This window comes from Entelurus aequoreus, linkage group LG03 (assembly GCF_033978785.1).
Source record: "Entelurus aequoreus isolate RoL-2023_Sb linkage group LG03, RoL_Eaeq_v1.1, whole genome shotgun sequence".
Classification (NCBI taxonomy): Eukaryota; Metazoa; Chordata; class Actinopteri; order Syngnathiformes; family Syngnathidae; genus Entelurus; species Entelurus aequoreus.
In genome coordinates, this window is record NC_084733.1 from 75,868,573 (window position 1) to 75,883,418 (window position 14,846).

Below are 14,846 nucleotides of genomic sequence, written 5' to 3' on the forward strand. Positions count from 1 at the left end.
AATGTAACCTGTAACCTCTGATTATAAAGGCAGAAAGGAAAATAAATGTCAACACTCATACAATGTAAACTAAATTGTAAAATCACATTGAACACTTAACAATAAGCTCTTAGATGAAGGTGCAAAACTAAGGAATATGCAATAAATGATAATAAAGGGTAACAAAATTGTGGAAAGTGTGAAAATGTAAACATGGAGAAACCTGAGAAGAACTAGGTTATGCAGGTTTAGTGCCAGGTCGTGGTCATTTACAGACCACATTGGTCTGACTACAGTCCGTTTGAAAAAAAATCCAAAAAGTGCCATACTGTCCATGTGACTTTTCCTCTTTTATCCACAATTTCTTCATTTGTACTCTCTCTTCTCACTCAATGCAAAGAATCAACCGCGACACGACAAGATGGCACAACCAAACGTCATAGTTGATACTGTGACCTGATTGGCTGTTTGCTTTGCCCGGTTACCAGAGAGCGAGTGTCTTTGTTCATTCAACCCCCCCACCCAAAAAAATTAAACGTTTTATCGAACACAATTGTTTTTACTGATATCAATTACTTGTCTACCGCGGTATATAATTATATAATTTAATTGCCCAGCCCTATTACAAACTTTCAGAAGACATTTTACGGACAAAGGTACAGGGTCACGGCACCTTTACACAAGGGGTGGGCGGCTCCGTTAGAATATCAACAGCATTGATACCAAGGGTGGTATCAACTTGATACTCGCATGATGATATTGATATTTTTCAGTTCTCTTTATGTTGATTTTTTTCCAGAAATATCTGTTTGTTGTTTATATTATTAGATTACTGTTATATTGTTTACAGAGGAACACCAAATATATTGTTATTGGTGTTATTATGGCTGAATGACATGCATGTTGGCAGCGAATGTAACTTAATTTAATCTTTTTTAAAGGAAATACAGCATTCGAACCTACACAGGAACTCCTTCCGGTCACCATGCCAACAGCAGAACTTATTGTCAGTAAGTGCAAACTTTGTAGTTACTTTGTATCTCAGTAATGCTAAAATAATGCTATTCGGTAACAGTAGAAGAGAAAGTCAGACACAAATACAAATAGACAAAGTACTCATTGAAAGAGTAACAGAAATCAAAAGTTTGGGTGTAATAATTGATGATAAAATTAAATGGAAATCTCATGAAAAATACTTCTATAATGAACAAAACAAAATATGTTCGAGACCAAAAATTGCTCGCCAGTGTTACCATATCTGAGTTATTGTGCAGAAATATGAGGAAATAACTACAAAACTACACTTAATTTACTAACAATGTTACAAAAAGGTCAAATAGAATAATACATAAAGTTGGATAAAGACAACATACAAACCCTTTATTTAATCAAAAATATTGAAATTCAACAATATAGTGAGTTTGCAAACAGTTAAAATTATGTACAAAGCAAACTATAATCTGCTTCGCAAAAATACACAACAATTTTTCTCAACAAAAGAGGAGAAATATAACCTCGGAGAAAAATGTAATTTAAAACATTTGTATGCACGTACAACACTTACGACCTTTAGCATATCCGGATGTGGAATTAAATGATGGAATGGATTAAGCACAGAAGTCAAACAATGTACTAACTTGACACACTTTAAGAGGTTGTTGAAACACAACGTTTTTCCAATGTCTAAGGAAGAAGAACAATGATATTAATTGAAACTAAGATATGATTCATTTCTTGATGTGAATTGTAACTGACTTAACTATTTATGAAGAGAACTGTGCTATTTAGAAAACATTGATATAACTGTGCTACAAATTGAAAACAGGAAGTGAACATATGCAGTACAGGCCAAAAGTTTGGACATACCTTCTCATTCAATGCGTTTTCTTTCTTTTCATGACTATTTACATTGTAGGAGTAGGAAGAAGCCAATATTTTCCACTTCATAGCAGTTTTTTTACACATACTGTACAGGCCAAAAGTTAGGACACACCTTCTCATTCAATGGGTTTTCTTTATTTTCATGACTATTTACATTGTAAATTGTCACTGAAGGCATCAAAACTATGAATGAACACATGTGGAGTTTAGGGCTGCAACTAACGATTAATTTGATAATCGATTAATCTGTCGATTATTACTTCGATTAATCGATTAATAATCGGATAAAAGAGACAGGCGGTATAGCTCGGTTGGTAGAGCGGCCGTGCCAGCAACTTGAGGGTTGCAGGTTCGATCCCCGCTTCCACCATCCTAGTCACTGCCGTTGTGTCCTTGGGCAAGACACTTTACCCACCTGCTCCCAGTGCCACCCACACTGGTTTGAATGTAACTTAGATATTGGGTTTCACTATGTAAAGCGCTTTGAGTCACTTGAGAAAAAGCGCTATATAAATGTAATTCACTTCACTTCACAAACTACATTTCTATCCTATCCAGTATTTTATTGAAAAAAAACCAGCATACTGGCACCATACTTACCGTAATTTCCGGACTATAAGCCGCTACTTTTTCCCCTCGTTCTGGTCCCTGCGGCTTATACAACGGTGCGGCTTATTTACGGCCTGTTCTTCTCCGACACCGACGAAGAGGATTTCGGTGGTTTTAGTACGCAGGAGGAAGACGATGACACAATGATTAAAGACTGACTTTTCATATACCTTTAGGCTGGTTACTTTGATAACGTACAGGCGAGCACTTTGTATTACTTTGCACCGTTGTATTATTTGTACTCTGCACGAATGCTGTTCGCCATGTCAAAGATGTGAAAGTTCGATTGAATGATTGAAAGATTTATTGTTAATAAATGGGACGCTTTGCGTTCCCAAACAGTCATCTCTGTCCCGACAATCCCCTCCGTGGTAGCAGGAACCCCTATATACTACGCTAATTACACATCAAAACCCTGCGGCTTATAGTCGGGTGCGGCTTATATATGGAGCAATCTGTATTTTCCCCTAAATTTAGCTGGTGTGGCTTATAGTCCGGAAATTACGGTATTTTGATTATTGTTTCTCAGCTGTTTGTAAATGTTGCAGTTTATAAATGAAGGTTTAGTAAAAAAATAAAAATAAAAATAAAAATTAAAAAAAAAAAAAAACCTCTGCGCATGCGCATAGCATAGATCCAACGAATCGATGACTAAATTAATCGGCAACTATTTTAATAATCAATTTTAATCGATTAATTGTTGCAGCCCTAGTGGAGTTATGTACTTAACAACAAAAGGTGAAATAACTGAAAACATGTTTTATATTCTATTTTCTTCAAAATAGCCACCCTTTGCTCTGATTACTGCTTTTCACACTCTTGGCATTCACTCGATGAGCTTCAAGAGGTAGTCACCTGAAATGGTTTTCACTTCACAGGTGTGCTTGAAGCTCATTGAGAGAATGCCAAGAGTGTGCAGAGCAGTAATCAGAGCAAAGGGTGGCAATTTTGAAGAAAATATAATATAAAACCTGTTTTCAGTTATTTCACCTTTTGTTGTTAAGTACATAACTCCACGTGTGTTCATTCATAGTGTTGATGCCTTCAGTGACAATTTATAATGTAAATAGTCATGAAAATAGAGAAAACACATTGAATGAGAAGGTGTGTCCTAACTTTTGGCCTGTACTGTATGTGTAAAAAAACTGCTATGAAGTGGAAAAGCTTTGCTTCTTCCTACTCCTTTTGGAGCATGTTGTAAAGAGAAATGGAAAATAAGTGATGCATCATGTTGAAACTGCATTCCTGTTCGACATAAACTTCCAATCTAATCAAATCAACGACACTCAGACGATGCATTGAAAAGTGGCTATATTGCAAAAAGTGAGAATGAAGACGCTCACCGTGAGTGTGTCTGTGTTGTCCAGCACAGCCTCAGTGTGGCGCCGCTCTGCCTGCAGAGGTCTCCACTGCGACCCCTCAACATGTCCCCCGCGCGCCAAACATGTGCCCCCGATGTGGCCTGGCGCTCCCAAACGACCTTCCCGGAGGCTCCTGTCTGTCTGCGCAGAGTAGCAAACAACATGCTGCTACAAACTCTGGTAAACACTTTCACATTGCATCACTGGATTGTGTTGCCATGATTCAAGCAGGTTTTTTTGCAGCATTTGAAGCCAAAGCGAGAACATTCAGAGCTTAAGTATTACTGAGTAAACTCTTGCAATCTAGGAAAAAAATAGTTGAGAAGGTTGCAAATAAAAATGTGAATAAGATAGTTAGGGGTGTCGCGATCCGATATCAGCAAAACAAGTGCTGGATTATCTAAATTTCCTCCAATGAGCACACAAAGTTGGTCTTTTTCCTTCTATTTTAGTCAAGTCGTTTACAAAAGGTAAACATGGTAGGCTATAGGCTACTAGGCGCTAGAAGGTACACAACAGCTAAGCACAGAAGCTAGACAAACTGTACGTAATAAGTGTCCCTCATTCAGTTCTTCTCAAAAAGTGGGGCGGGTACCCTTAGGGAACATACTTTATCAGACAACTCTTTGGCATGAGAGCTCCTGTTCATTGAGGGTTACTTCAAACATGGCATTATTATCTCATAATTATGACTTTTTATCCCATAATTTAGACTATTGGGCTGTTGTGTCCTTGGGCAAGACACTTTACCCAACTGCTCCCAGTGCCACCCACACTGGTTTAAATATAGCTTAAAGGCCTACTGAAACCCACTACTACCGACCAGTCTGATAGTTTATACATCAATGATGAAATCTAAACATTGCAACACATGCCAATACGGCCGGGTTAACTTAGAAATTACAATTGTAAATTCCCCGCCACACTTCCGGTTGAAAACGCCTAGATATGATAGATATGATGACGTATGCGCGTGACGGAATCAGTTGATGCGGAAGTATTGGTGCCCCATTGAATACAATACAAAAAAGCTCTGTTTTCATTTCAAAATTCCACAGTATTCTGGACATCTGTGTTGGTGAATCTTTTGCAATTTGTTTAATGAACAATGGAGACTGCAAAGAAGAAAGTTGTAGGTGGGATCGGTGTACTAGCGGCGGACTACAGCAACACAACCAGGAAGACAGAGATGGATAGCAGACGCGTTAGCCGCCGAACTCACCTTAACTTCCTCCGTCTCGCCGACCGCATCTGTGATCGGGTGAAGTCCTTCGTCACACCATCGATCGCTGGAACGCAGGTGAGCACGGGTGTTGATGAGCAGAGGAGGGCTGGCTGGCGTAGGTGGATAGCTAATGTTTTTAGCATAGCTCTGTGATGTCCGGTTGCTAAGTTAGCTTCAATGGCGTCGTTAGCAACAGCATTGTTAACCTTCGCCAGGCTGGAAAGCATTAACCGTGTATTTACATGTCCCTGGTTTAATGGTATTGTTGATCTTCTGTCTATCTTTCCAGTCAGGAATTTATTTATTGTTAGGACTTGGCAAGAATGAGGACTCAGTTGCAGACGGGAAATGTTTGACGCAGGCTTTTATTCTGCTGTTTTCTATGATCTCTCTTCAGACAGAGTGAATAAACAATTGGCTACAAACTCTATACTTGATATACTAGAGTAAAAAGGAAACGTAGCACAGGGCATAAAACAATAAACAGAAAATCACTCCAAAGGGAGGAAAAAGGACAATATCAAAATTTACACTGATCTAATAACAAAAGCAACAACCTATGATAAGCTACACAAAAGGAAAAGCGCTCACAAAGAGGAAGAGACAAAACGCTATAAACAGAAACTACTCTATAAAGAGTTAAGAAATATCTACAAATTAAAGCGCTCCAAGAGGAGGGAAAAAAAGGCAGAGCACTATGAAATTAGCTCAAACAAAACTGACCAAAAACTTTAGCAAATCAAAATCACTCTTCAGAGGGAACAGAGAAATCAAAGAATAAATCAAGGCAATACTCAACGACTTGGACGAGACTGTGGAAGACTGCTGGAGGTACATGACGAGACGAAACACTCTGGCACAGGACAGGAGGAGGACGAGACATTTATACACATGAGGGAGGGTGACACAGGTGGGCACAATCAGGCAATCAGGAGAGACATCAGACCAGTGAAACAGGAGGAAGGGCAAGTGATCTGAAATGAGAGGGAGAGTTAACATTTCAAAATAAAACAGGATATGACAAGACCACATGAAACCAGACAAAACTTCACCCAGGTGTGACAGAATCCCCCTTCTAGGGCCGACTCCTGACGGCCCAGACTGTTCAGGGTGGTCTCTAAAGAAGTCCTTGATAAGAGTGGGGTCGACAATGTGGCGGGACGGAACCCACTGTCTTTCTTCAGGTCCGTATCCTTCCCAATCAACCAGGAATTGTCTGCCCCTGCCCCGGTTGCGTACTGCCAACAAGCGTTTCACCTTGTAGACTGGTCCACCGTCGATTACTTCGGGTGGTGGAGGGGACGTGGTGGCTGGGACCATGGTGCTTTCCTTGGCTGGTTTAACCTGACTAACGTGGAAGGTAGGGTGGACGCGAAGGGATCGGGGCAGACGAAGTCGAACCGCTGCAGGTCCGACGAGCCTGATGATTGGAAACGGTCCTACAAAACGTGGTGCCAGTTTCTTGGATGAAACCTTGAGACGTAGGTCCTTGGCTGATAGCCAGACTCTCTGACCGGGCTGGTAGGCGGGCGCAGGTCGTCTCTTTCGGTCTGCCGCTCTCTTCATCCGATCTCCTTGTCTGGTCAATACTTGACGGGCGGCTGCCCAAATGCGGCGACAACGTTGGACCATGGCATGGGCGGAGGGGACCGACACTTGAGACTCATTCTCTGGAAGGAGAGGGGGCTGGTACCCTAAGGCACAATGAAAGGGAGAGAGGCCGGTGGCTGATGTAGGTAGCGAATTGTGCGCATACTCTACCCAGACCAGGTGTTTGCTCCATGTGGAGGGGTTCTGGCAGACCACGCACGGAGGCCGGTTTCCAGCTGCTGGTTAAGTCGTTCGGTCTGGCCGTTGGCTTCCGGATGATATCCTGATGTCAGGCTGGCCTTGGCTCCAATGAGTCGGCAGAACTCCCCCCAGAACCGTGATACAAACTGGGGCCCCCGGTCTGAAACAATATCTTTGGGGAATCCATGAACTCTGAACACATTGGTCATCATAATCTCCGCCATCTCCTTGGCGGAAGGTAATTTAGGCATAGCGATGAATCTGACCATCTTGGAGAATCTGTCCACCACAGTGAGAACAGTGGTGTTACCTTGTGAGACCGGGAGCCCTGTAACGAAGTCCATCGCGATGTCTGACCATGGTCTGGAGGGGATGGGGAGCGGCTGGAGAAGTCCCATGCGAGACCTGGAAGACATCTTGTTCCTGGCACAGACCGAACACGCCTCGACGTACTCCCGGACCTCCGCCTCCATAGCTGGCCACCAGAACCGCCGGAAGATTACAAACATAGTTCTTTTAACTCCCGGATGACATGAAAGCAGCGAGGTGTGGGCCCAATGAATCACCCGGGGACGCAGCTCAGTGGGGACAAACAATCGATTATCAGGACATCCCCTAGGTGGCGGGGCCACACCGTTAGCTTGCTTTACCTCAGTTTCTATTGGCCAAGTTACCGCTCCTACCACACAGTTCAGTGGAAGGATGGTCTCAGGTTGCTTGGCCTCAAGCTCGGGGTCGAATAGTCGTGACAGGGCATCTGGCTTGATGTTGCGGGACCCCGGCCTGTAGGAGAGCGAAAAGGAAAAGCGATTAAAGAAGAGCGCCCACCTGGCCTGGCGAGAGTTGAGTCTCTTAGCCTTCTTGATATATTCCAGATTCCTGTGATCCGTCCAGACAATGAATGGGTGTTCGGCCCCCTCGAGCCAATGCCTCCATTCCTCCAAGGCGAGCTTCACCGCCAGCAACTCCCGATTGCCAACATCATAGTTTCTTTCAGCTTTGGACAGCCGCCACGACAGAAAGGCACAGGGATGCATCTTCCCGTCCTGTTGAGAGCGTTGAGACAGGACCGCTCCAACTCCTTCATTAGAAGCGTCCACCTCCATGACGAACTGGCGCTGCGGGTCCGGAATGGTGAGGATGGGCGCTGAGGTGAAGCGGTGCTTGAGTGTCTGGAAGGCCCTCTCTGCCTCTGGAGACCAGTGGAACCGCACCTGGGGAGAGGTAAGAGCATGGAGAGGAGCAGCTATTGCGCAGAAGCTTCTGACAAACCGCCTGTAAAAGTTAGCAAAACCCAAGAATTGCTGAACCCTCTTGCGGTTGTCAAGTGTAGGCCAATCAGCCACAGCGCTAACTTTAGGTGGATCCATCTGCACTCTTCCAGGAGCTACAATGAAGCCCAGGAAGGAGACAGTGTCGGCATGAAAAACACTCTTTTCAGCTTTAACATACAAGTCATTGTCCAAGAGTCTCTTTAAAACCTGAGTTACGTGGACTTGGTGAGTGTCACTGTCAGGTGAATAAATCAATATATCGTCAAGGTAGACGTACACGAAATGGTCCAGGAAGTCTCTTAGAACATCATTGATCATTGCTTGGAACACGGCGGGGGCATTGGTGAGTCCAAAGGGCATGACCCTGTATTCATAGTGGCCGCTGGGTGTGTTGAATCCGGTCTTCCACTCGTCTCCCTCTCTTATTCAGACCAGATGGTAAGCGTTGCGTAGATCCAGTTTGGCGAATATTTTGGCCTGTTGGAGTTGGTCGAAGACAGAAGACATGAGGGGAAGAGGGTAACGGTTCTTGATGGTAATGTCATTGAGTGGGCTGTAATCAATGCAGGGTCTTAATGACCCGTCTTTTTCCTTCACAAAGAAGAACCCTGCTCCTGCTGGCGATGATGACGGGCGAATCAAGCCAGCTTCCAGTGATGCTGAGATGTAATCGTTCAAGGCAGCCCTTTCTGGACCAGAGACAGAGTACAGACGCCCCTTAGGAATAGTGGTACCGGGAAGCAGGTCAATGGCACAGTCGTAGGATCGGTGGGGCGGAAGTGACAGGGCCTTTGTCTTGCTGAAGACTTGTCGCAGGTGGTGATAACAGGAGGGAACGGACTTCAGGTCTGGAAATTCTAAATCTGTGGCAGGATTGGCAGAAAAAAGATTAATTTCTTTGACACGTTTTTCCTGGACAGTAGAAAAAACACAGTTCTTGGTGCATTCCCTTCCCCATTCGCTGATCTCCCCTGTTTTCCAGTCAACACGAGGGTTATGCTGGTACAGCCATGGATGCCCCAAGATCAGAGAATGAGAGGGTGAAGTAATCAAGTATGGACTAATCTTTTCCTGATGGCAGTCAATATTCATTTGGACAGGTTCACTGATGTGCGTGATGGTGAAAAGCTCCTTACCATTCAGAGATTTGACTCTAATGGGTTTAGCTAACGGTTCTGATTTGAGTCCTAGTCTCCTGGCTAAACCCCAGTCCATCAGACTCTCATCTGCCCCAGAGTCTATAAACGCCTCTAGATCTGTGGTCGTGTGATGAGTGATTGTGATCTTAGTGAGAGTGCGTGGCATCTGAGGTGCAGCCGGAACGTGACTCACCACCTGGACACCCTTGGCCGGACATGAAACGACAGGATGACCGTCCTCTCCACAGTAAAAACATCTCCCCTCCATCAGCCGCTTGCGTCGCTCCTCTGGGGTCAGTCGGGCTCTTCCCAGCTGCATGGGCTCCTCCTCCCGATCAGTGCGGAGGTGAGGATGTAGCTCCCGGGATGGACGCTGAGTGGTCGACCCGCTAGGTGCAAAAGGATGTGTGGTTCTTCCTGCATCAGCTGGTCCCCCACCACGCTGTCGTTTCAGCTGGGCTAGTCGGTTGTCCGTCCTGATGGCGAGTGCAATGAGGGCATCTAGGTTGTCGGGTAGGTCCAGGGGAACGAGGAGATCCTGTATGGCAGTTCCGAGCCCCTTCAGAAACACGTCATATAGGGCCATGTCGCCCCATCCGCTTTCTGCTGCTAGCGTGCGGAAGCGAATGGCATAGTCGCACACGGAGCCGCTGCCCTGCTTTAACCTGCTTAGCTCTTGCGCATTTTCTCTGCTGGAGGACACTGGGTCAAAAGTCTTAGTTAGAGCAGCTTGAAAGTCTGTGAATGACTGGCAGAGTGACGAGCTCCTCCCCCATTCGGCGGAAGCCCACGCCTTGGCTCTATCCGTAAGGTGTGAAATCATGAATGCGATCTTGGAGCGGTCCGTGGGAAATGCATGGGGCATGAGCTCGTAATGAATAGAACAGTCTATCAAAAATGTTTTGCACAAACCGGGATCTCCAGCATATGGCACCGGAGGAGCCAGCTTGCATCCGGCTGTGGGAGGAGGTGAAGGCAGCGTGGGAGTGGCAGTTGGCGTGGGAGGCTGGGACGCCGGATACGGCCGAGCAAATTGCCCGAGTAGGTCTTGCAGCTGGGAGGAGAGGTGACCCATGTGCGCTGCCATCGCCGTCTGAAAATCCTCCTGTCAGGCGAGACGTGATTCCTGGGCGCGCAGGATCTCCGTCAGTCGTTTGGCTTCTGCTGAGTCCATACTGGCCAGAGTGTAATGTTAGGACTTGGCAAGAATGAGGACTCAGTTGCAGACGGGAAACGTTTGACGCAGGCTTTTATTCTGCTGTTTTCTATGATCTCTCTTCAGACAGAGTGAATAAACAATTGGCTACAAACTCTATACTTGATATACTAGAGTAAAAAGGAAACGTAGCACAGGGCATAAAACAATAAACAGAAAATCACTCCAAAGGGAGGAAAAAGGACAATATCAAAATTTACACTGATCTAATAACAAAAGCAACAACCTATGATAAGCTACACAAAAGGAAAAGCGCTCACAAAGAGGAAGAGACAAAACGCTATAAACAGAAACTACTCTATAAAGAGTTAAGAAATATCTACAAATTAAAGCGCTCCAAAAGGAGGGAAAAAAAGGCAGAGCACTATGAAATTAGCTCAAACAAAACTGACCAAAAACTTTAGCAAATCAAAATCACTCTTCAGAGGGAACAGAGAAATCAAAGAATAAATCAAGGCAATACTCAACGACTTGGACGAGACTGTGGAAGACTGCTGGAGGTACATGACGAGACGAAACACTCTGGCACAGGACAGGAGGAGGACGAGACATTTATACACATGAGGGAGGGTGACACAGGTGGGCACAATCAGGCAATCAGGAGAGACATCAGACCAGTGAAACAGGAGGAAGGGCAAGTGATCTGAAATGAGAGGGAGAGTTAACATTTCAAAATAAAACAGGATATGACAAGACCACATGAAACCAGACAAAACTTCACCCAGGTGTGACATTTATTTTGTTTCTGCATGCAGTTAAGCACGATGCTATCACGTTAGCTCCGTAGCTAAAGTGTTTCGTCGATGTATTGTCGTGGAGATAAAAGTCACTGTGAATGTCCATTTCGCGTTCTCGACTCTCATTTTCAAGAGGATATAGTATCCGAGGTGGTTTAAAATACAAATCCGTGATCCACAATAGAAAAAGGAGAGAGTGTGGAATCCAATGAGCCAGCTTGTACCTAAGTTACGGTCAGAGCGAAAAAAGATATGTCTTGCACTGCATCTAGTCCTTCACTCTAACGTTCCTCATCCACAAATCTTTCATCCTCGCTCAAATTAATGGGGTAATCGTTGCTTTCTTGGTCCGAATCTCTCTCGCTGCTGGTGTAAACAATAGGAAAATATGAGCAGTCCTTCCCCCGGTGTCGTCACGCTACTTCCGGTAGGGGCAAGGCTTTTTTTTATCAGATACCAAAAGTTGCGATCTTTATTGTCGTTGTTCTCTACTAAATCCTTTCAGCAAAAATATGGCAATATCGCGAAATGATCAAGTATGAAACATAGAATGGATCTGCTATCCCCGTTTAAATAAAAAAAAATTCATTTCGGTAGGCCTTTAAATCAGTGTTTTTCAAACTTTTCTGAGCCAAGGCACATTTTTTTCATTGAAAAAATTCTAAGGCACACCACCAGCAGAAATCATTGAAAAATTAAACTCAGCAGCCGATATTGACAGTAAAAAGTTGTTCTCGCAATTGTTGGATATTAATTCAAACCATAACCAACCATGCATCATTTTGGTTCTTGTCTCAAAGTAGGTGTACTGTCACGACCTGTCACATCACGCCGTGACTTATTTTGAGTTTTTTTGGTGTTTTCCTGTGTGTAGTGTTTTAGTTCTTGTCTTGCGCTCCTATTTTGGTGTTTGTCATGTCATGTACGGATGTACTTTGTGGACGTCGTCTCTGCTCCACACGCTGTAAGTCTTTGCTGTCGTCCAGCATTCTATTTTTGTTTACTTTGCAGCCAGTTCAGTTTTAGTTTTGTTTTGCATAGCGATCCCTAAGCTTCAATGCCTTTTGTTTATTTTTGGTTTAAGCATTAGATACCTTTTTACCTGCATGCTGCCTCCCGCTGTCGTCTGCATATTGTGATCACGACAAACCATGTTCCCAACTTCTACAAAGCAATTAGCTACCTGCTGCCACCCACTGATATGGAAGAGTATTACACGGTTACTCTGCCGAGCTCGAGCCAGCACAGACGCTCAACAACGGCACATTTGCAGATTATAATCACTGGTTTGCATAACATTTTTATTAACCCCATTAGGTGAAATTACATAATCTCCCACGACACACCAGACAATATCTCACGGTACACTAGTGTGCCGCGGCACAGTGGTTGAAAAACACTGGCTTAAATGATGTCGATAATGAGTTTCACTATGGAAAGCGCTTTGAGTCTTTAGAGAAAATATAATTGACTACTATTTCTTATGACTTTTTATCTCATAATTTTGACTTTTGTTATCACATAATTATGACTTTTTCTCTCAACATTTTGACTTTATTATCTCATAATTATGACTTATCTCATAATTTCGACTTCGTTATCTCATAATTATGACTTTTTGTCTCATAATTTTGACTTTATTATCTCATAATTTTGACTTTATCTCATAATTATGACTTTTTGTCTCAAAATGTAGACTTTATTATCTCATAATTATTACTTTTTGTCTCAATTTCAACTTTGTTATCTCATAATTATGACTTTTTTTTCTCAAAATTTAGACTTTATTATCTCATGATTATTCATTTTTATCCCATTTCGATTTTTTAAATCTTTTTATCTCATAATGTTGACTTGTTTATCTCATAATTATGACTATCTAAAAATGTAGACCTATTATCTCAAAATTATGACTTTTTATCTCATAATTTCTAGTTCATCTCATAATTTTTAATCTCGTAATTTAGATTTTTTTAAATCTTTTATCTCGTAATTTTTACTTATCTCATAATTATGACTATTCTCTCTCAAAATGTAGACTTTATTATCTCATAATTATGACTTTTGTCTCAATTTCGACTTTATCTCATAATTATGACCTTTTTTTCCTCAAAATTTAGACTTTATTATCTCATACTTATGACCTTTTTATTTCATAATATATACTTTTGCATTCCATAATTATTACTTTTTATCTCATCATTTCGATTTTTTAAATTTTTTTATCTCATAATTTTGACTTGTTTATCTCATAATTATGACTATCTAAAAATGTAGATTTATTATCTCAAAATTATGACTTTTTATCTCATCATTTCTAGTTTATCTCATAATTTATAATCTCATAATTTCGATTTTTAAAAAAATCTTTTATCTCGTAATTTTTACTTATTTCATAATTATGACTTTTTATCTCCTAATTTCTACTTTTTTATCTCATAATTATGACTTTTTATCTCATAATTTCTACTTTATTATTTACTGATTTCTACTTTTTTATTTCCTAATGATGACTTTTTATCTCATAATTTCAATTTATGTTATCACATAATTCTGACTTTCTTATCGCTGTTTATCTAAAAATTTAGACCTAATATCTCATAGTTTTGACTTTTTATCTCATAATTTCGAGTTTTTTATCTCGTAATTTCGATTTTTTTTTTTTAATCTCATAATTTTTACTTTATGTCATAATTATAACTATTTAAAACTTTAGACCTATTATCTCAAAATGATGACTTTTTGTCTCGTAATTTTTACTTTATCCCATAATTATGACTTTTTATCTCATAATTTCAGCTTTCTTCTTTTATAATTATGACTTTTTGTCTCATAATTTCTAATTTTTTTTATCTCATAATTATGACTTATCTCGTAATTTTTACTTTTACGAACAGAAATTCTAAGCGCACTCAGGGCGTTGATGGCTTCTTCTGGCCAGGATCCTCAGCTCTCACTGGATCGGTTCGCAGCCGAGTGTGAAGCGACTGGGATGCTGATCAGCACCTCCAAGTCCAAGTTTGTGGTTCTCGCCCGGAAAAGGGTGGGCTGCCATCTTTGGGTTGAGAAAGAGATCTTTCCCCTAAGTGGAGAAGTTCAAGTACCTTAGAGTCTTGTTCACAAGTGAGGGAAGAGTGGATTGCCATATCGACTGGCGGTCTTCAGTAATGCGGACATCGTGGTGAAGAAGGAGCTGAGCCGTAAGGCAAAGCTCTCAATTTACTGGTCGACCTACATTCCTATCCTCACCTATGGTCATGAGCTTTGGGTTATGACCGAAAAGACAAAATCACGGGTACATGCGACTAAAATTAGTTTCCTCCGCAGGGTGGCGGGGCTCTCCCTTAGAGATAGGGTGAGAAGCTCTGCCATTCCGCAGGAGCTCAGAGTAAAGCCGCTGCTCCTCCACATCGAGAGGAGCCTGATGAGGTGGTTCGGGCATCTGGTCAGAATGCCCACCGGACGCCTCCCTAGGGAGGTGTTTAGGGCCATCTGACCGGTAGGAGGCCACGGGGAAGACTCAGGACACGTTGGTAAGACTATGTCTCCCGGCTGGCCTGGGAACACCTCGGGATCCCCTGAGAGGAGCTGGACTAAGTAGCTGGGGAGAGGGAAGTCTGGGCATCTCTGCTTA